This window comes from Strigops habroptila, chromosome 14, assembly GCF_004027225.2.
Source record: "Strigops habroptila isolate Jane chromosome 14, bStrHab1.2.pri, whole genome shotgun sequence".
Classification (NCBI taxonomy): Eukaryota; Metazoa; Chordata; class Aves; order Psittaciformes; family Psittacidae; genus Strigops; species Strigops habroptila.
The window spans coordinates 11,169,185-11,192,164 of NC_044290.2; the positions used below are offsets into that span (position 1 = coordinate 11,169,185).

At 44.4% G+C, this 22,980-nt stretch overlaps 1 long non-coding RNA gene across 2 annotated transcripts in view; it reads left to right on the forward strand.

Annotated features, from left to right (window-relative positions):
• LOC115616761 overlaps window positions 1–22,980 on the forward strand; it is a 57,699-nt gene that overhangs the window by 21,745 nt on the left and 12,974 nt on the right. Inside the window, exon 2 of one of the 2 annotated variants that reach the window (XR_003994384.1) lies at window positions 7,914–8,003. This is a non-coding gene — a long non-coding RNA (uncharacterized LOC115616761). Of the gene's footprint in view, window positions 1–7,298; window positions 8,004–22,980 lie in introns of those variants that run through there. The other variant, XR_003994383.1, reaches the window with a different exon arrangement.

Below are 22,980 nucleotides of genomic sequence, written 5' to 3' on the forward strand. Positions count from 1 at the left end.
AGTAGCCCTGTCTCACAACTACATTTGCTTAAATTATACAGTAAAACAAACAACCCTTCCAACTTAACTGGATGGAAAACAATTGCTTGGCTTTGATGGTGTGAGTACAAATGCCTCCGCAGTTGACACCTTTGGTGATTGATGTTTTTTGATGCTATAGGTTTGTTTTGCTCCCTCACTGTTTGTTTTCCCACTGAGCTGGCTTGGACGGGGAATGCCATTCCTCTGTGTGGAAGTGCATATTTGGGCAGCCATGGACTTTGGGATCAAAGAGGCGAAACATGCAAACACAGCAGTTCATCTGAGAGGTCGAATGCCCTAGAACTAGCCAGAGAAGGCAGATGGAGGTCTCTCTTCCTTACGAATGTTGGTAAGGATGTCTCAGAGTTGAAAGAGCATTGCATTTTGGGTCAAAGAAGTCTGATGAGAAAACTGATCGGTTAAGTTAGCTTATTATAAATAATAACAATTATCTATTAGTAAACCTTGGTACTGCCTAATGACTGGCACAATCAGAGTTGGGAATGCCAAGTTAAACCGGAAACACTTTTGTTATTAGTCTTCCATATACTGCTCTTGCTGATATGAAAGGTGCAAACTGTGGGACTCTGTGTCCTCTATAATTGTCTTCTCTGAGATGTTCTTGCAGTATCTCGTTATTACCTGTCCTTCAGCTGGAAAAAAGCGGTTACATATCTATGTGTTGGGTTCTTTAGCTCCTCAGAACCTTTTATTATGGGCCTGGGTTAGGTGTGCAAGTGCCATCAGACAGATGCTTTGCTTTGCTTTGCTCCATGCTGCCATCTAACTTCTGGGCTCCCCATAGTGGAAGCTGTTCCAACAGCCTGAATTTTGGGTGGTGAGGGAATGGGGAACTACAGGACTGGAGACTCGGCCAACTACCCAGGGAACTGGTCCTATCTCTGGTGCTCATGTCAGTAGTTTCCAGACCTGATGTAGGTTTTTCCTATTACTTTTTTCTAATAGGTTGTTGTTCATTTGTTCTGGTAAAGGAGCTCCTAAAAAAGGTCCAAATGGGGGAAGATCTGGGGGTATATGTGGGAAGAAGGATTTACCAAGGGTTTTTGCCTCTCCTGTAGGCATGTTGGGCAAGGCAGGCACTGTGGTTTCTTCAGCCAAGCCAATGCAAGCAAGCGGGATGCCATGGGTCACTTCATGGTATGCAATGAATCAGGCTTGCAGTGGGCTGAGGCATGGCTTGGACAGGTCAGAGCCCACGCATGCTGCCTGCTTGGTCTCCAGCATGTTGGAGACCTTCACACCCCCTTACACCACACACACTGACAACCCTGTTTCTCCTGCCAGTCTGGTCAGGATCTACAAGTCATTGTTAAGATGTCCCAGAAAACTGGTTTGAACTGAGATGTAGCTGCAGCTGTGTTTTAAACTGCTAAACAAAAGTGGACTGTCTCCTCCTGGGTGGATTTCCAGAGGAGGGCTTGCTTTTCATTTCCTTTGCGTATCTAACTTTTAGAGGTGACTTTTCCATAATGAAGACCAGTTTTAAAATAAAGAGGTATTACCCCAGAATGGATGTTAAAACGAGAATAAAAATTACTGAACGTATTGACAGGCAGAGTTTGATATTTTTATTAAGATCTGTCTCTGCAGGAATAACGATCTTTGCTGCTTGTGCTGCAGTTGTAAAAAGTCTTTCAAGAACTGCCCCAGGTAGACTACTTTTATATGATTTTTGTGTGTCTATAAATCAAATATATTATTTGAGTAAAAGCTGCATAAAGCAGATCTGGCTGGTGAGGATGAAATAGCTTAAAGGGAGGATTTTCATGGGGGGACTAAGGATCAAGGATGGAGATCTGCACACCACAGGTTTTTTGAGTTGTAGGACCAAAAGGAAATGAATTAGCAGCTGAAGAGTTATCGGTTGGTGTTCAGTGTAGTTTTAATATCCTTAAGAGTGCTGTTCAGTTGTTGCACTGTGCATGACGCTGCTGCTGAGCTGGAAACGAGTGTTTCCCATGCTTTCCTGTGCCTCATTGCTCACTGTGAGCAAAGGGGAATGCCTCTAGCAGTGTGGCAGGAGCATCGTCATTGCTGTTTAATTCATTGGGTTTGAGGTTTACGTCCCACGTAACAAACATCTTGTTTGTGGCCTGACAACAGGAGTTGTTTAAAGCCATTTTCCTCTGCCAGCTGCTTTGTGGTCAGCTGAAGGGAACCCAGCCAGACAGCCACCCTGTAATCAGATCGCTTCCTAGTTAGGGCAACAGAGAAGATAGTGGTGGGCAGATCCCTTAAGCTCTTGTGTTTCAGAAAGCTCTTTGTTAAACAACTGTCTTCTGCCTTCATTCCAAGACGGCTCCATTGCTGTTCATTTCCTCTCCCTATTAAGTGCTTATCTGTGGCTAGACATGAGCAGCTGGATAGAGACTGAGTGAAAGCTGGAAAAGCTGGAGGCATCGCTCTTGTCTGAGGAAGCAGCAGCCAAGAGCCATTTGCCTGCAGGGCTGGAGGGTTGTTGGGGCTGCTCCGTGCAGGTGCGTGATCCGCTCCTTGCAGCTGGGTGATGAGCAGGATGGTCAAACAGGCTGTGTATCCTCTGGCACAGGAGGCACTGACTAGCAGGAGAATTAACACTCAGCCTACAGCTTTCACTCATAGCCCCCAAATGTGGGCTGCCAGTGGGTGTTTTCAAGTGAAAAATGGGAGAGGAAATGGTCTTGTTTTTCTAGCATTCAACATCAGCAAAAATTAGGAGCATCATCAGCTGCTGCTGACTTGGCTTTGTTCTGTGAAGTTCCTTCACTAACCTACATTATGGAAATACCCACTCTCTGCCCTAAAAAGCATACCATCTAAATGAGCAAGAGATAAGGACTATTCTAAGGACCAATGTTCTCATTAGAGCAGCGTAGGAGATGAGTTTCCTGAATCACACAAGTTCTTTACATTGAGTGTCTTGTCTATGATGGAGAAACTGCAAAAGGCAAACTCTCCCACTCTCATACCATCTTGCTCTTCAGGATTCACATTGATTTTTCAGCTTTTTAGGCACATGGGAATCCCACCAGGTCCATGTGGAAAATTCAGCCATTTCTTGAGCTCACCCAGGAGTTTCAAATTGGATTAATTCCCTTATCTGATCCGCAGCTTTTTCTTGTGCTGGTCATGGAGCCACAGGGGCTCTCAGCTTTGGAGCTGCCAATCTGGTTTATGAAATAAAAGTGTTATTTTCAATATTTTATTACTTTCTAAGTGGGTCGGATGAGATTAAGCAAAATTAGCACCATCCAGTTGTGAACTCCAGTTTCACTGCAATGATTGCTATTCCCCTTCAGGATTCATTCCTTTCCCGGGTCAAGAGTGCACAGTAGCACTCTGGAAGCAATGGATTAAAGTACTGATAGGAGATATTTCTCCTTTTATCTTCTCAAGAATCTGTCTGATAACTATTTTGGCCTGTTTAAATACTGGCTTCAATTTCCTTAGCACAGAGATTGAATTTTACACATTTATTTTGTTGAGTTTAATGGCATTAGTTGCCTGAGAAGTGTTAAATGCTTGCAAACATTTTTAGCCGCATCTTTGCTTCTCCTTAACTGCATTGAGGTGAATTTCTGAGAATGACATTACTGATTAGAAGCTATTCAGTGCAAGTACGTAGTAATCCATGCTTACATAAACCTTTAGTCTCGAAGCTACATGATAAACAATCATCTCTGATACTTGCTATGCAATAGTTAACACGAGGTGATTAAGCAGAGCTTGAAAATAACCAAACCTCTGCAAGATAATTGCACAGTGGTTGAAACTTCTGTGTTCAAATACAAAATAAAACAGAGCTTGGGAAAGTGTGGGGTGATTTCCTTTCCCTGCTGCGGATTGAGACTTAGATGTGGTACTCTATAGTATTCACCAGTATATTTGTTCAAAGAAAGCTGCTCTCTGCATTTGCAGGAATCAGATCAGCTTAAAGGGAGACAGTGGCATTATGCTGAATGTTTCATTATCAATTTGCGCTGAGGGAAGTAGCCCCATGCTGTTATCTGCCCCTGTTTTCTTTGGACTCAAGGAGCCTGGTTGGGGCTTATGTTGTGTTGCAATTTTGGCTTGCCAGGACACTACCATGGCTTCAGAAAGATTTTCCTATAAAAACTGCCCATTTCTATTATTTATGTTTGGTGCAAGGCCAGTGGTTGTTAAGACATCTGCCTGCTTCGCCTGCTCGGGGGGGACAAGGTCAGTGCAGCTCAGAGAAGCTCCAAACAGAGCTATGGATCAGCTGGTGCCATTTGTATGGCTTGAGTAGGGCTTGAGTAGCCTGCCCAGTGAGTTTAATTATCATTCAAACTGGGACAGCCACTGTGTGTAAATCATGGGAATTATACTCCTTGTAGAGGCAGAGACAAAACATTGACAACAATGAGCAAAACCAGCGTTGTTTCACCTACAGCATTGGGGTCTACCCTTCCCCTCCTTCCCTAGCTTAGGCATGCCTGAAAACCAGAGTCCTCTGCTCTGCAGTTATCCTAAGCAGGGACTTCTGTCTCCCTGAACATGGATGTGATCAACCCCAGGCTTTTTGCTAAAGGAACAGCATGTAGCTGGGGAGTTTTAGTTTCACTCAGTCCATCATTAGAGAAAAACAAGCCCCATACACTAAGGTTACTGTGTGGAACATAAGGCAACTCAAACTTTTTCCAGACATTGGAAAAGATTAAGCATATGTATGGTCCGGCATTTGTCACACAGCAGTCTAAATTGAGGATATGATAGAATATTAGCCCTCTTACTAGGGCTGATCCACCAAATGCAAGGAATAACCTGGAATAATCTAAACTTACAACCAAGCTCATTAAAAATCGTTCTTCAGAGACTGCAGTCTGGGAGAGACATCATCCATCAGTAATCAGAGTAGCATCTAAGCAACTAGTGGCCTTTGGTCTTCAATTCCAGCTTTTGTTTAATCCACCAAGCATTTATGGCTGAGTCTGTTCACAGCCTGAAACTCTCTGAAGTGGATGAGTAACTCAGGATTAGTTCCTTTCCAGCTGAGATCAGACCCTGAACACAAAATGATGCCACCCTCAGCCTTTGCGTTCTGCAACTCTCTTCCAATCAATTTCATCCTCACAGTGCAGGTCGTCCCGTTTTCTTCCAGTTTGCTTCATAATTTGTCTTTTAACTCAGCTATATTTGGGTTAGCCAGGAGCTTTCCCCACTGATCTCCCTCTTTCTGCTGCCCCTAAAAGCACAACATAAAACTATTCTGTTTAAGTCAATGCACGGGTTTTGGCAACAAGAATCCAACTGGCATGTCCATCATTAAGGGAGAGAACTTGGGCATGGAATTTTGGTGCAAAAAACCTAGTATGAGAATTCATTCTATCACTATCAGAAATATAATGTTCGTGTGGGCTGCATGATTCTCTTTCCATCCACCTGGCAAGAAGCATTAAAGTTTCCCTCTAGGGCTGGCAAGGGACTCTTTTTCCATAGCATCGTTTTACCATGGAACAGTTGGCAGGGGGAATTTGAAGAGTGATGTGGCTGCATCCTCTGTTTCAGACAGTTAAACATGTCTTCTCCAGTGGTAGCTTTGGCAGTGAGTCCTTGAAGATGGGAAGCTGCATGAGTGGCCTACCACAGTGCTAAATCTCAGGCTTCTTCAGGAAAGCAACAAATTCAGGGAATTCCTGTTTGTAAACTACATGCACATACAGATTTGTTCCTTTTTGATAGACATTTCAGTTTGTAAATGGCAAGAACTTGAACAAAATCACTGCAGACTGGCATTGGCAACTTCAGCTAATGGAATCATAAACAGAGTAAGAAAAGGTCCCATGGGCCATCCTGCCTGAGCTCGGCACTTCCCAGTGTGCTGCTCTGTGAAATCACTTCTTGCTGGATCTCTGCAGCGATGAATTCTTGTACATACCCTGGGGGATATTATCCTGTTATCCCAAACTGCGCTCTCTATGAGTATATATTTTGTAATTCCCAGCCTTGACCTGATTGTCTTTTTTGCTCTTTGCTGTCTCACCATCATCTCAGATAACAAATGATTTGCTGTAGCTATTACTATCTGTAGTTTATTTGTAGGAGTTAGTGCTGTCTTGGTCAACAATCTTTTCTTAAATGATGCCAAATCACCAGCTCCAAAATCTTTGTATCCTGGCACATGTTACATGAAACTTCAGTAAGAATTAAACCAAGTTTTATACTCAGATGGCAAACCAGGTGCAAAATGTGATTGCTTACAACAAAATTTACATGACCAAACTAATGAAGAGAACAGTGAATATGCTAACATCCCAGTCGCTTGTTGCAAGTTATTGTTTTAATCATGGAAATATACTGACATCTGAAATTATAGGATTATTCAAATGCAAATGTCAGATTTCTATCGTGCCCAGTATTCAGCTGTGGAGGAACCCACCTCCGTGACTCACTGCTTACCACTGAGGTTTGCCATTTGTACAGTGCAAAGAGTCACACAGCAGCAGAGGGGGGAAATGCACTGTGCGAGAGGAATTTAGTTATTTAATTAACTGATGAATGGAAAAGGTTGAACCTAAAAGGCAAATTAAATCGGAGAAAGGGGGAAATGGCAAAGTCAAGGTGAGGTGACAACACACTTGTCTTATTTTCCTTTTCTTTCCCCTCATAGTTGTGATTTCCTTATTGCACTAAGAATTTTTGCCCTTTTTTTGTGAGGGCCATAAACACATTTGAAAGACATATGAAAACAATAACAACATTTTGTTCCAAGAAATCTTAACCATCTAAATCAGTAGAGTAGAAATAGTGCTCTATGAATCAGGGGATCATCACATGCTGAGAAGAAAGCAGCATATGATCAAATCATACAGGTCCCACGCGATCTGGAGATGTTCTTCCATCAAACATCTATTAAAAACTGACTATTGTGGCAAACCCAGAGTTGGTTATGAACAACTCAGACACTAAAATAAAAAAAGAGCCTGAATTGTGAACAAATATTAATGGCAACAAATAAATCAACAAGCACCTAGTTATTTATGTCTTCTCACTATAACAGCACATTAATCTGCTGTGAAATAGTCATGGATGAATCACAGATATTCAGCTTTCCAAATGGCTATTGGACTCTTTATAACTGGGCCACAGATACGAAGAAGGGGGAAAAAAAAAAAAGGGGGGAGGATTACTGGAAATGGTGAAATAAATTGTCTCATAGTCATTTGTTTATGCATAACATTTTCAATAGTTATAATGGGGCAAGGGAAGGGTGGGTGAGAGCTGCTCTTGTCTGAACTATGGGATGAAGAGGATTGTGTTGTGCTCACTCAGCAGCCATGAAGGAGACCAGCCTCCCTAGAGGGTCAACTAGCAGGGTTTTGGAGACAGCAACTTCATCTTTAGCCCAAGCACAGATGCAATTGTATCCTTCTCCCCCTCAAATGGTTTTAACATCATGTACCCTCTTGAATTGGCAGGAGGAGGGTATTTTGGTTCGAATACAAGGCTCATTCTTAAGACTTCTGGCTCTGCCACTGATTCACTGAGTACTTGGGCAAACCACCGCATCTATCCATGCAGTCAGGCATGTAAAACACAAATAATTACAGCGCTTTCATCCCATCCTGTGTCACCTTTGGTCACAATGAAGAATCACCAGGGAGGGGTGGAATTCAGGGGGTTAACACTGAGCATTGGATGATCAGAAACAGTCGGTGCAAGTCTTGCTGAAGTTAAGCAGCAGTAACAGTTCTGTTTCCTATCCTAGAAAGCACAAGGCTAGTCCAGAGCTGTGCAAAAGGCAGGAAGTAACTGGAGATGAGGGGGAAATATAATGGCAAAACTTTTCTAATAGTCCTTCTCCAAACCCTTAAAGATGTGGTTCCAGTTTTACGCAAATGTTGTGAGATGCTTTTGTTTTCTTTGAAAAGGAGTTTGCCAGCCCTCTGCAAGAACCACTCAGGATGGAGACAGTGATACATGAGATGAAACAGAAGCGTGGATACCTCCATCACCCTCGGGTTCGTACATTCTCTTTCTCCCTTCTGTTCTCACGTAGGGAATGATGGACATCTACATTCACAGCCTTCGCAGGACACTGCTGCTTTGGCTGGCAGGAAGTGCCAGTGTGAAGCGGGTGTAACCTTCTTCTCCAGCTTGCCCTCCGAAAGCACATGAAACACATCGGCCCTTGTTGCTTCCATAAGCTGAAAGGAGTTTGTGATTCCAAGTCTACTCCACTCACAGCATGACATGCCCTGGGTCAGCCCCAGCAATAATGTTTTTAAACAATATTAGGTTATTCTTGGCAATCGATGATGACATTTTCTACCAATCAGGATATGAGAAAAACTTCTAATAATAATAAGTGATAGAATAACAGAACTGGAGACCGAAATGTGCTTAAACTCAGAGGCTGGTTACACTGTGGGGGCAGAGGGAAGCTCAGACAATTCCTGGCTATGATTTGTCATAAGAGTTTAACCCAAACATACTGTTAATTCCACGCTTGGGGAGTCCAAGTCTAATTACTCTGTACTCAAGGTCCGCACAGTAGTAGGCAAGGCAAATGCTGCGTCTGTATCTTGCTCTGCTCCTATGTGTGAGCAAACAATTAGGCGCTTAACATAGAAACTGAAATAATTTGCAGATCTGACACATGAATGACTTAGTTCTAGTTCTGGGTTACTTTATCTGTGTCTCCATGTGGACTAGACTCACTTTTTCCTGGTAGGCCTAACATTTTTAAAGTACATGCTAACTAACACAGAAGTTCATTTTTTTTTCCCCTTCCCTACACTGCTGGAGGTGCTCTGTGCAGCGCATGCCACAAGCCTGGTGATGATGGTGATGCTCTTTTGTGCATATGGTGATAATATAACCCCAAAACCACTCAAAATTGAGGAGAGACTGAAAGAAGTACTGCGATGGGACCAGGATTGCTGAGATGTGCTAGGTCAGGGATTGATGCACGCTTGCAGTGTGAGTATATCCCAGTGATATCACATCTGAAAGCTTAAGCGCTTCTACCATTCCCTGTGCAAGCTCAGTGATGCTCCTGTAGAGAAGCAAACGTGCTACCCTATATTTTTCTCAGCTTAAAAGAGCTACAACAGGAGAAAGTGGATAGAGATGCAGGAGGTAGGGAGGCAGAAGCAATGGAAATCAGAGGGACCATTCTGGGTCTTACCACAGTTATGGCCACCATACTATCCTTCCCTAAACTCCTCTTTTTCCATCTCTCAGGATCTGATATGTTTTTTTCCAGCCTTCTCCCCACCGTGGGACCAACTGATTGATAGGAGCAGTTGATCTTCACGCTCTCTGTCCCCCTCAGATGGGTGAGCAGCTGTCATTCCAGAGATCAAGTGAATTAACTCCTCCTTCCTTTTTCCTCCCTATCCGTCAGCTCAAAAGTAATGTTGGGAGCAAATGGAGTCTCCCAGCTGGTTTGATTTATTTGGTTTAATGTTCCACCATGACCCCTTGGCTTGGCCTGGCCTTTCATCCAAGCAGTGTAGGGGCCTAAGGCTACTGAACTTCCGTGATTAGATGAGTTCAGTGTATTCCGGCTGTTTGGCCAAAATCCAAGCAATTCCCTACTGCCTCCATTTTGAAGAGGTTGAACTAAGGCACAGGGAGAGACATCCCAAGAAATTCTGTACATCCCAAAAGCACTTTGGGAGTCTGATGGAACCATTTCATTTCTGAGTTTACACAGACTTGTGCTAAGCTGCACTTCATCCTCCCCACAAAAGACAAAGCCCGTTAGCAGTGCCAGCCATTCTGCGTGTGCCACCCATGGAGGAGCAGAACAGGGAGGTCTTCCTTCTCTTCCCATCTTTCATGGTCTTTCCACCATTGCAGTGGCTCTTGAATGTTTATTTAAAGAGAAACTCTCTTTTCCATGATGTCTGACGTGGTGGTTGACGTGCAACATGTCATGCAGAGAAGAACTAGCCCCAGAAACAACAAAAAGTGATCCAAAGTTTAAGGTGGGTTGGGTTTCTTGCCCTGGGACCTCTCCCTTTCTACTTTCAACCTTTCTCTTGAGCAGAATCCTAGACCATAAACTCATCAATGAGAAAAATGAGAGGGACAGTGAAAGAACTGCCCTGGCTCTGTCTTTGCATGTCAGAAGTGTCTGTTGCTCCAAGTAAATTGGCCAGATTTTTCTCTGCTGCTTGGGATCTGACAAGGATCTGACTGAATGAAGTGTTTTAATTCGGGTACAACAGTGGCCAAAAGTGGCATATGAAAGTATTAGGAAGTGGCACATGTAGCTCTGTTCTACACACAGTATCTTTTGTACTGGTGTAATTATGTTGGCTAAGGCTGTGATATCTTACCCATACAGTTATAGCAGCATATTCTGTAGTGTGGACAGCATAAGGGTGCCTTATACCACCTAAGCCCATTCCCTTTTCTCCTACAGGAATAAGCTGTATGAATATAAGTGGTTTTATATTAGTAGAGCTTCACCCACATCAGGGAAATTATTAAAGTTTTAGCCATCCAAAGGAAAATAAACTTTTACATAGAAAATCCTTAAAGAGGTAGGGAGAGACAACCAAAGCACTTCTTGACTACCCAGGCTGCCACAGCCACATGGAGCTTAAAGACACTGAATGAAGGGGTTTCCTGAAAAGTCCAGAAATTGCCTATGTGTTTGGCATCCCAGAATAACCAAGTCTGCCCTCTTTATGTCTATGCCAGTGTTAAAGGATAAATCAACGCCCAGATTTGATACCCCGGGATTACAACGATAGGTTCTGACTGCACTTTCTGGTTTCAGTCTATCAGGTGATCCAAAAGCATTATGAAAGCTTAAAAATAATCAGTATGGGTAGAAACACGTTGTTCCACTCTTCCTTCCCAGTAGCTCATCATGGGAAGTACTCTCTGAAGGACTTCTAAGGCTTTACAGAGCACAATGACCTGTTTCCATCACTGAGCTGTCCTACATGTGTCACCCACCAGCATGGACCATTTCCAGCCCCTGTCACCCATGTGCTATTGAGGATTTTTGCACCTTTCCTGGCAAAAAAGTATACTAAAAAGCTTTAGGAATCATCTCCTGGACCACACAGATCAGCATCTCCTTCCAGGAGAAGGAAATAGGGTGCAGCAAGTTACGGACATCATCTGATCCCATAAACGTGGCACTGATCACATAAACATAGCTTTTTGTATGCATGGACATATTTCTCTTCCTTCCACCTTCGTGTATTTGCATGGTCAAAGTTAAGCATGTGTGTGTTTGGATAATGAGAGCCACATGGGGTGTGATTTAAATACCAGGAAAGAACATCAATAGGCTATTCAATATTTAATTACACCTACTCCATTTTACACTCCAGTGCAGATTTTGTTGGTCTCAAAAGTAAATGATAGTCTGTGTTTTAGACTTTCTGCACCCCCAAAGAACTCAGTTTGTCCTTCGAAATATTATCTGAAGCCTTTTATACCAAGCAGCATGAGTTTTGCATGTATCTTTAGAACACTTCCAACCCCTATGTTAATGTATGGTCGAGCTCCAATGACTCCCTGGGATATTTAACAGGATTGCAATGTAATTAATAAAGGCAAATAATATAATCACGGAAATCTAATGAAACCAATGCTGAGCTTTTCAGGGGAAATATCACCTTCCGCAAAGCAAGGCCAGGTTAAGAAAGCTCAGAAACATTGCTGTGGATGTCAGGAGGGAGCTGGAAGGGTTGTTTCTCGTGCATATCTCTCTTTATTTCGTTTCTTATCAGCTCATTTTCAAAGCACCTTCTCTGTACATAAACCCTCAGCACACAAGTTGGTTGTTTGGTCAGTCAGGAAACCAGCCGTGGTGGTTGGTAGTGGGGATGTGTTTGACTAATGGAGGTTACATTTCTCTACCTCTCCGCATCTTTGTCTTAGACAAGAAGGGGGTAAAAAAGTTCTGCCTTCCAGACAGCCATGAAAACTAAATAAACATGCATGTAAATGAGAGGTTATTTGGAAGAGGGATTGTGGATGTTGGCAACAGGAACAGCACAACTTAGGACTTTTCTTTTTTTGCCTTCTCCTCTCCCTCTCTCAGTTTTTTTCCCTCTTTCCCCCCTTTCTCTCTTTTTAAGGCCAATGGAGATATTTTTTAAGGCCAGAGTTTATTTTTAGACCACATTGTTTTGGCGAAATGGGGAAATGACCTTTTCATTTAGTCAGGAGGCATCCTGTGATCAGCAAGGGAAAAGATATGGGACATGATCCATCTATGTCTTAGGTCCTGCAGGGAGATTTCTTGTGCCCGTTGTCTTTGGTAGAGTTCTAGATGGAGAGCCTACATCCTCCAAGACTTTAAGGCTTGATATATAGACAGAATTAATTGTCTTTCAACATCCAACAGCTTTTGTAAAGGGAAACCATCAGCCAAAAGTTGATCTCAGGCAAAGGCTCAATTTAATACTGAGAATGGGATTAGAGTTTTCATTACCAGGGTCAGGAGCCCAAGAAAATGTTTGTTTCAACTGAACTCCTTAATGTCACAGGTGAAATTAAGTTTGTAGAACTTTCTCCTCAAGGGGATAAAGGTGGCAGCTATCTACTTGATACCTAAATCCAGGTGAGCCAGGTGAATCCCTGCCTTGCAGGGATTGCTAGTGTGTATAAGTAAAGCTATGCATTGCAGCTTAGGGCTCACACATGCTGTTGGAGGCAAGTGTTGACTTGCTGTGCTTCTGAGGGACCAGGGCTATGGGCATAGCCAGCTTGCTTCAAATACCTGCCATGTATCGAGCTAGAAGAAGTCCTTGGTGTTAGACCACAGTTGGTAAGTGGTGAGGAGGTTTTTTGTGTGTGTTTCTATTCTTTGTACCCATAATAATAATTTCTCCTTAATCAGGCTCTTTGATGCTCGGTCTTTGAAATAGCATCTGCAAGGATTTGAAAATGGAGTTATTCTCCTGTGAGGGCTGTAGCTGCTGCTTCTAAACTATTTATTTTCTTTTAATTTTGTACTTTGACCAACTTTAACTGGCTTTTCTTTCTCATTTGAACATCTGTGTACTTTTGGAATGTAATCTCCAAAAGGTTTAATTCTAGCTTTTCTTATAAATATACATATCTATCTACCATCTGGCTCCTGCCCTGTCCCAACTTTCACACAATTTGAGCACAGTGGGTGTGATAGCCCCACTGCCTCCAGAGCTTCTGTGGTCTGGAAGAGATCCTTGGATCCCTCTGGCAGGTGACCCATCTCTTTTCATATTGAGTGCCTCTTTTCTCCCTCGTCTATAACTCTTAACTTGCATTTTTCCCCTGCTGCTGAGGGTGACTAGTATTTCATCCCTGGAAAGCCTCTCAGGACATTAAGCCAAGGGGTTTCTTGCTTTAAAGTGTGTGTATTTGCCTAAGTGTATGTGTATCTCTGTGTGTACATGCATGTCCTAAGTCCCCGAACAGGTATACCTCTATCATTTCCAAAGGCAGTAAAAAGATGTTTGTCGAAGGAACTGATTTATTGCAGCGTTTAATGAGATTCTTGTCAGAACCTGGTTTAGTGGTGTAAAAGCAAATGTCAGGTCAGTATAAATCACGAGGGTAGGGGACAGAGAAAGAAGTACTCTGCTTCTCCCTAAGAAATAAACCAGCTCCATGGTTAAAGTGGTCTCCTCCTTGATCTGCTATTTGAGATAAGCTGATATACAGCACATTAAGTGCCCTTCCAGCATTAATTGCCAATTAAGTGGAGGGGCAGGGCCCCAGCTGTGCAGATGTGAGAGCTTCATCCCCCAGGATGTGACAACTTCCAATCCCTGCACCCTCACCCTGCTGTGAACTCCCTCTACTCCCACATAGCCAATATCTCTGATATCTCCTTCCTTAGCTGCAGCCTCTGAACTGAGGGTACATCCCCATGTGGGTTTGCAGGCAGATGCAAGGCAGATGCTGAGCAGCTCTGAAACAGCAGCTGCTGTGATTGCTGCACAGCTCTGCAGCAAGGAAACCCTCTTTGCAGGCTGCTGGGTTCATGGTGTGGGCTAAGTTCTCTTTGCAAGCAGCTTGGTTTCTTATGCATTATGTCAAATAAGATTCCCTTGTGTCCAGTACAAACAGGCTGTGGCTGAGGACTTTCCCTCAGCTCCTAGGATGGAATCTGCTGCAGGGAAAAAGTGGGAGCTGCTTGGGGATACAGCAAACAGGAGTGAAGCTGCAATTCTATATGTCAGAAGTCTGCCTTGTTGTGCTGCTTTTGTATGCTTGGAGTTGAAGTAATGTTCCTGTTTGTACCTTGCCTTGCTCCCTAATACTAAACCCTTACCTGCCTGACCAGCAGAAAAAGCCCTAAATCTCAGCAGCTGCTCCCCCTCCATTCAGGAGGTGCACAAAGCCTCAGCTCCATCCCCAGGGCTGTTCCCAGGAGGACACTGTAGAATCACAACTGTTTCCCTGGAATGCTGGAAGGGACTTAGCCCAGCAGGTCTCAGCCTGGGCTGCTTTCCCCATGCCCATCTTCCTGGGATTTGCTCTCTTGGAAGCATGTGGCTCCCTCCCAGACCTTGGGGCTGTTCTGGCTGTGCTGTGTAGTCCTTGTCTGTGTTGTCTGCCAGGCTCCCACTTGCTTTTTCCTTTCAAAGAGAGGGTCAGGGAAGGCCAGATGCTATTTCTCTGCTGTTCCGCCTTAAAGCATGCAGCTTTTCTCCAACATCAGTAGCATGGGCAGCTAGTAAAACCCTTTAAAGATGCTGTTAGATGTAAATGCTGGCTCTTTTTTGTCCAGAGTCATAAAAGCTCTTCAAGAGATCCAAACCGGAAAAGACAGGCACCTAATAGTGAAAACAAGGAAGGGGGAATAAAACTGGCACAAGGGGCCTGAATTTTTCCACGACCGATTCAAGCATTGCAAGCCACTGGCATGGAAAAGCAACACCCGCAGCACCATAATAGCAATAAATAAACCAAGGAGAGGCTGGGCTGAGCTTTGCTGTGGTCCAGCAGCCCCAGCATCGCGTCCTGGCACTGCCTCTTTAGCAACCCCAACCGCCAGCACAACACAATCGAGCGGGATTGGGAACCGAGAGCAGTAGTTAATTAAGGCTCCATCTTTTATTCTCCGGGGGCAATTCAGCCCGGTTTGAATAAGCTGGAGTGCCAGGACCTGGTGGGAATGTCTCTGGAGAATCCAGTCTCATGGGCTGCTTGATTAACATAACAATATTGCCCAGGATGCACTTGGCGTGATGTAATGCCAAGAGCCAGCGAGGGGAGATGAAAGTGTTTTCCATGCAGGAGCTGGGAGCGTTTGCCACTGACTGGGACTGTGTCAGTGCATGAAATCTCTTTTCTTTCTCCCTCTCCCTCTCTCCTTATGGTATGTTTGCTAATTGAAGGACTTGTGGAAAACAATAAGTCGTTAGAGCCCCCTCCCCCAGCTTCTCTTTTAAATTCACGTTATTGTGACTTACTGGCAAAGCAGGAGTTTTTTCTGCTCCTTAGAAAGCGGCCTCTGATCATTTGCATTTCCATGTGGGACCAGTGGAGCCCAGTTTGTTGGGATGAGCAGGTGGGAGGAGAGGGAATCTCCTCTGCCCCCATCTCCTGAACAGGAACCTTTGACAGCCAGGGTATTTGTATGGGGGAACCAAAACATCTCATTTCCCAATTCCTCCCCATTCCCCAGGTGGAAGCATTTGTCCTGGGATGATCCTGCCCTCAGTGCTGCTCCCTCCAACAGTGGGCACCCAGTTCTCTTTAGTGTCAAAGGCCTCCCTCTGGGGGAATCGATGTCTGGAGACTCCTATATGACCAAAGTAAGGATTTATCTTGCCTCATGTGTAGATAACACCAAGCATGTGCTGTCCCTGTGAATGCGGCTCTGGTTGCAAGTACTTTTGGTCATCGATCTGATGAGCTGCAGAGATCATGCAGGAATGGAGCATAGCTGGCTCATGTTGGCATTGATGTGTAATTGTGGAGCTAGCGTTCTGACTGAATGATGTATTTTGTGTTTAAGTGCTGAAAAAGCACCTCTCGGTGATTATTTTCTCCTGGGTGAGCCATCTATCATAGCAAAGCAATGAGTTTCAATCAGGCTGCTGCTGATAGTGCTGCCTCTCTGTTCACTCACCCCATCCTGCTTGTCCTGGTTATTTGTGGCTCTAGATTAGGAATGCTTCTGCCTATATGCAGGTGGTGGCATGGTTCTTGTAGTTTCTGGACACTAGAGGCCTCTAGACACTCTGGTATGATTAATCCTGGCTGTGGCAGTCCTGTATAATTAACATTCCCTCAGAGCACAAGAGCAGAACTGATGGCATTCAGCTGATTTCTTTTCTCTCCCAATGTTGTCCATTGCAGCCAGTGCAATTTCTGTAAGGCATCCTGTGAGCAGGCAGGTTACAGGAGAACATGGGCTGGGGGGCACTGGCTCAGCAGAGATTAGGATTAATCTGTGTCTCAATCCTCCCTGCACATACAGACACACGCAGGCAGCGGCTTCATCGGGGGGTTGCTGGGCACAAATCAAAAATATGCTGTAAGAAAAAGTTAAGAAACATGAAATTGAGCATTTTTCTATCTGTGCTATAGCGAAAAGTGAAAACCACCAGCACTGCTTTTCTGTCCTCTAGCTCTACAAGCCCACACAGCTTGAAGGCAAAGGGCTTCAAGGATAGATCCCCACTGTCAGGTTTTGTTTCCATCCCAGTATCTCTCGTGGATGCTTCAGTGTGAATTCTCTTATAGGCAGGAAAAGATTTCCTTCCTTTGAGCTCCCAGCTGTATTTTCTAGGAAGTTCTTCATGCTGCTGCCTGGCTGGACTTGAGGATCTGCTCCGAAGGGAAGTTTCTTGTCCCACCATTGTCCTTTCCCTTTTTCTTTTCCTATATTTCCCTCTTCCCTCCCCCTGTGTCTGAGCAGTCTGGACATGCAGGAATCTTCCTTACGTAGTGTTTAAGGGCTGAGGTTGCTGCTGGGAGCAATCTGTTAACCTTGATCAATCCAGATTGCCTGGCAATGATTCCTGTATTACCCAACTTGCAAGAGGCAACATGTTTTCCCAAAGTGCTGTCCTACAGAGATCCCAAACTTGTGTAGGTCCTACCCAGGTACTTTTTGTGCAGCAGTAATTCTGGTCACGGATGGATCTTTAAGCTTCCGTTCAATGTGTTGTCCCAGAACAACCAATTATTGATGCGTTGAGTTGCTCAACTGGTGACAAAGACTGGGGTGGTGTTAGAAGCCGCAGGGAACTTCAGGCTGCCCTGGTTACATGTGGTACCCCAACAAATATAGCTATTGAGTTGAGAAAGCAGCTGAGTCTAAGGGGAACCAGCCTGGTAAACTGAGGCACTGATAAGGATGGGAATTAAATGGTGTTTAGGTGTCTAAAGATGCACCTCAGAAGCATCCCTTGGCCCAGCCAGTGTGAGCACCCATGAGGAGGGCTCAGCACCATCTCAAGCAGAGCTGCACAAGGTGGGAGGCAAAGGGCAGCAGGACCCCCCTCCAACAGCCCTGATCGAAACCACATTGCTGCTGTCTTCGGCCCCTGTGTCCAGAGAGGCTGTAAATGCTGGTTGCCGATAATCGCTGCAATTAGTGTGCAACGTGCTCCTGCTCCAGGGGTGTTCCCAGTTGCTTCGGCAGATGTTGGGGTGCAATTTGGCTCCCCAGCACCCCAAAGAGGATGAGGTGTAGCACTAAGGCTCGGAGCTGCTCCTAAAGACACTGCCCCGCTCCTTTAAGTAGTAGCCAGAAGCTTTCTAAATATTATCATCTTACCAAAAAGAAGAGGGGGAGGGAGAAAAAAAAAAAAGAAAGTGTTTTGGCATGAGAACAATTTCTCCATTACCTCAATTAGTTCAAATGATCTGGAAAGGTTCTCTCTGGAGAAATCAAGCTAAATCTCAGCCAGCAAAGGGGCTGGTGGCTGGTTGGTTGCTGGAGGTGTTGATATGAGCATTAGTCAGCAATGTAGATTGCAGTGAAGTCAGTCAATATTGCTGTCACTGCTGTCTGGCTACAGTCATAAATTAATTAATTATATCACTGCAGTAATTGAAGGCCTTATTCTCTCTAGGATTCTGACTCTGGCACCTCCCTGCCCGTTTCTGAGGCTGTCCATCAATTCAGTGAGGCCTGGGTTTTACTGAGATCACTATTTCCTGAAATACTGTAAAGCCTCTCCATAAAAAGGAAAACTGTTTTTTACTCATCTTCATCCTTTTCCCTTTGGCCTGCAAGGGAGGGAGAGCAGCAGGTTTAGGAAAGATGCAGAAGAACAAGATGGGGATTTCTCGTTCTAGTAGTTTGGGATTGTCCCTTTGCAAACAGGAATCACAAGTATCCTCAGAGTCCCTGAAATGGTGATAGCATCCTATGGAGAGGCAGATTAATCACTGTCAATGCTCTAAACCAGCTCTGTTCCTGTTCCTACAGTAGGGTTGAAACAAACCCAAACATTATGATGGAGTAAGGTTGAGATAACCAAACAGGCTGAGAAAATCCATGGGCTGGCTCCCGCACTGGTTTAAATCAGTGTCCATGCACTAGGTCTGGTGGAGTGATGCCAAATTCCACCAGCTGAGGGTCTGGATTGCATATTCTACCTATAAAAATGGTGTTTAGGATATCTTGGCAAAAGCAGGTATTTTTGCAACCCGCTTCTAACTGGGCAGTGCTGTGTAGGGATGAAATCCAGTTACACTGGTGAAAAAACAACACTGAGGCTAAAAAAATTACACCGTGAGCCTGTGGAGTAGAGGGGTTTTTTGTGAGGCTACATCGTTACAAGGGACCTGCTAAAAGTTGTTAGACACACACGGATTCACAGTGAAGAGGAGGGAGGAGCACCCTTATTTCCAGCACTTGTTATTGATCGTGGGCTTCCCAGCAGGCAATGTTATGATTGGAAGTCCCTGCTCTGAAGGTGAGCAGGAGTGGAAAGATTTTTGGCTTTCCCCATAAAAATAAGACTTATTTCTGGTCTTCATGGTTATTAAAAATGGCCCCAAACCCTGAGTTCCAGGTCCAAGGCTCACGAAGGTGCAGCCTAAAGAGCATCATCATGTGTGTAAGCTCCGAGGATTCAGTCCTCTACTGTAAAAAATAGCACTTAATGCTGCGGAAGGTGGTATTTTTCAGCTTGCCTCTAAATGTGTAACATCGCTCAAGGTTGATATTGCCAATGAACACAGCTGGTCATTTTGATTTTAAAACGAAAGCAGGATGCTGTTTGAAATCACTTGTTGTGTATAAAGGAGGATGGTACATGCACAGAGATGTTTAAGGGAGATTACTTGATGGTCTTATAGGTATTTTCCAACCTAGTTGATTCTATGACTCAGGAGACACTTGGGACTGATGAGCACATTTGGGCTGGAGATAGAGGTTTCATTGTGTCTGGTAGACAAGTACAGAAAGATTTGCTGGATCTTCTTGAGGCAAAGTCCTGCTTGATCATAGATGAGCTCTTCTGGGTGAAGAGACCTGTCCCCTTCCCTTGCTTCTACACCCCAGCGTTCACTTTGCAGTGAGTGGTGGCATGATTCAGTATTTTCAGAACTAGACCTTCAAGGTGTGCAACACTATAGGAAGCCCTTGGAGCTATGGAATATTTTTCTGTACGCCTATAAACCTCTCGATTAGTGCTGTAAAGGAGGAAAATGCTCTTATTCTGGATGTTGCCCAGGGTGTAATGCATTTCTGCTATTGCAGCAGGAAACACTTTTAGCATTTGACTGATTTAGGAGGCAAAGGAAGGAGAGACACAGGGTTTTGTACCTGAACTCCAGTAAGTTGTAACCAGCCATTTCTGTAGAAGTTTTGCTATAGGAAGGAGAGTAAGAGACTTTTTTAATAGGATTCAGCAAAACCTCACAAAACACTTCAGGATAGCAACTGTGTATTATTGACTGCAGAGAAAGGAGAGAAGGGAAGATAGATGTTCAGTGATGTTATTAAACTGGGTAATTGAGTAGGGCTTTCTGGCTGTGCCCAGCCGGATGGTTTCAGGCACAGTGAGCAGAAGGAAAGGAGCATCCCACTGACACCAGCCTTTTGAAGTCCCTGGTCCTCCCTTGGGATCCCTGCTCCTCTGCCTGGCTCTGGCCTGGGGCCTTTCCCCCAGCTGTTTTCCAGCTCATTTTAAGTGCTGGGTGAAGCAGGAGGGATGCAGAGCTAGCAGGGATGGCTGCAGGGCATAGGACACATTCCTCCAGGTTAGCTGGCGTTTCCAGGCCTCTCGGTGAAAAGCCTCAATTAACCGATAATCAGCCAAGCATGGTAAAGCCAGGAGCAATAAGTGCTGCTCCTGGCTCCAGGGCTAAAGGCTAAAATCTGCTCAAGGAGCTAAATTAGTTATCTAATTGGGATTTCTGTCCATCCTCATCCTGCTCCGGGGCCTCACAAGAATGAGATCAGTGACAAATTCAGTTCCGCCCCCCCATCACCCTTCCTTAACACCCCTATCTAATTAGTGCTGTAAGGCAGAAGGACCAAAGTCTGACCACGGGTGCAAGAGTGGAATCTAGGCTTAGACTGTCTTTGCATCCAAACTGCTGCAGTCCCATGGATTTGATGAAATTGCAGATTTACACTAAGTAAAGATTGATCTTTCCCCGTCCTATTCCAGGTAGGACGTACTAGGGCCAGCCCACCACAAAATCCCCCTGTATTTCCCCACCTTCAGCACATGGGAAAGGGAGGTGGCACTGAGGGGCTGTGAAAACTTGCTCTGGAAGATGTCTCTTGGCAAGATGTGTGGGACTAAGTGAAAGGAGAGAGCGAGTAATGTCACGGGAGGAAACCCTCAGTGCAGGGCAGACATCTGCTCAACACGTGTGGAAAGGTTTCAGTAGCCTCCACAGCCTTGGTTGTCCTCAGCCCACCTTTTAGTGCTCAACAGAAACTGCTTTCCTTGGGTTTATTTTGCTATGAAGGCAAAAGTAGAGACAAAGTGCCAGCACCTAACTCCTTCCATAAAGAAAAGGATAAGTCTGTAAAGGTTGGAGAGCAGGTATCTTCATGTCAGAGGGGATGTCTCGGTGCAGACTCGGGTTGTGTGCATTTGAGAGCTATAACAAGCCAAATGGGATTGTATTTCCGTGCCCTGTGCAGCAGGTAGCCAGGATGAGAGGATGCAGGGAGAGGTTGCAGAGGCCAGAGCTAAAATCCTCCACCCCCTTGGGGGCATGAAAAGCTCTGAACTACAGGATGGGTTGTGACCCTCAGAGGTCATCCAGCCCATTTCCCTTGCCCCGAGGTAAAATCAGCGATAACGAAGCCATTCCTGATTAACTCTTGCCCAAAATGTCATGACTGTTGCTTGTGGGGTTGAACCAGAAGACCTGCAGCACATCAGCTGTGCTGGGGATAGGGGGTTCCTCCTGCTGGGCTGCCCCTTGCCAGAGCAGCTCTTGTGTTTTATGGTTGAAACTGCAGCAAAAGCAATTGAACCCAGGCAGAGGTTTTAAAACAGCCTTTGGCATCTTTAGGTTTCAAGGAAAAGTGATGGTTTTATCTCTCTGTGAGCCGATCAGAAAGAATGTCATCATTCCTGCTGACTGTTCTTACTGAATTGCTGAAAATGCAAAAGAAATGTTAAAACAATCCAAATATGTTGTCCAAAAGCTGAGAGGATTGAAGGAATTTGGGAGAAAGATAAAATACAATATATTTTCTAGGAAAGGGAAGATGTAATAAAAACACTAGTGTAATCAATCCCCTAACTTTCAATTTAAAGACTAAACTAATGGGTCAGATGGGAAATAGTGATTCCCTACTTGCTATGCAAAAATTCATAACGCGCTCTGAAAGCATTTAGAATTCTAGAGTAGAAGTAAATATAAACCAGTGAAGAGCAGAGTTGCACGAAGCTGTGAAAGTGCAATGCCTTTTCTTTAAGAGACTATAGTAATATGGGGAATAAAATAGCAGCCAAAACTGGAGATGGGGGAGTTGTTCACACGCTTTGTGCTGTGTCTGCCACAGAAGCATTGCCATTTCCCTGCTATGTGGATCCATACGAGCTCAGAGCTGGGAGGAATGGGCATTGCATCCTGCCAGGATGGGGCTCAGCATCAACCCTGCCCTGGAGCACAGGGACAAATCCCTCCTCACTGATGTTTGTTAATTCAATTATGAAAATTGATCCCAGGGACTGGATTTGGAAATCTGTCCCCATCTCTGATGCTGTGTGTCAAAAAAGTATGAGTGCAAAAGCCATCTGTACAAGTTTTGTAATGGCATATATTGGCTTGTAACACACCTTGTGTGATGGATTTTAAATACTCTCAGGCTAATGATCATAAGAAATTGTATTTGACTGATGGGCGGAAGAGATGAAGTAGATCTTTGCAGAGCAATAGGTTGTATATGATGTTATGCTTAGGAACACTTAAAGCTGTCCCTGCTGTCAGCAGCGTTCATCTCAGCTGAGCCAGCTGTGGCTCTCCCAAGCATCTCACTAATCTCAGCAAAGAGCCATTTCCTCACCCCCTGAAATCAGCCACTTTCCATGAAGGGCCTTCTCCAGGTGAGGTCCATTCCCGGTCCCTTCTCCCCATCCAAGCACCGATAAGCCCCAGCCCTGCGGCCAACTCCAGCTACCGGCCTTCCCCGGGGCAGCCTCGGCGGCAGCTCCCCCAGCACAGCTTCTGAAGGGGGCTTTCTTAGTAGTATTATTTTGTGGTCAAAAGGTTGCATACGCTGGTTTTTTTCTGATGCAGAGGCTTAGAAAGAGTGGAAAGCAAAATATTTTGATAATTATTCAGGCCAGCGGGTTACATAAAAGGTTCCATAGCCCTCTGCATCAAACCTTAACAGTTCAAACCACAAATTCTGTTTTTGCAGCCATAAAACATTCAGGGTCAAAAAAAGATTTTTTTTTTTTTTTTTCTTTTTCTTTCTTTTTTTATTTTTTTTTTTTTTTTTAATAAAAAAATAAAAAAAGTTTTCCATTCACTTGAAACTTATAAAATTTTATGTGGTGAAAAATGGCAGTTTACTCCCAGAAGGAAACT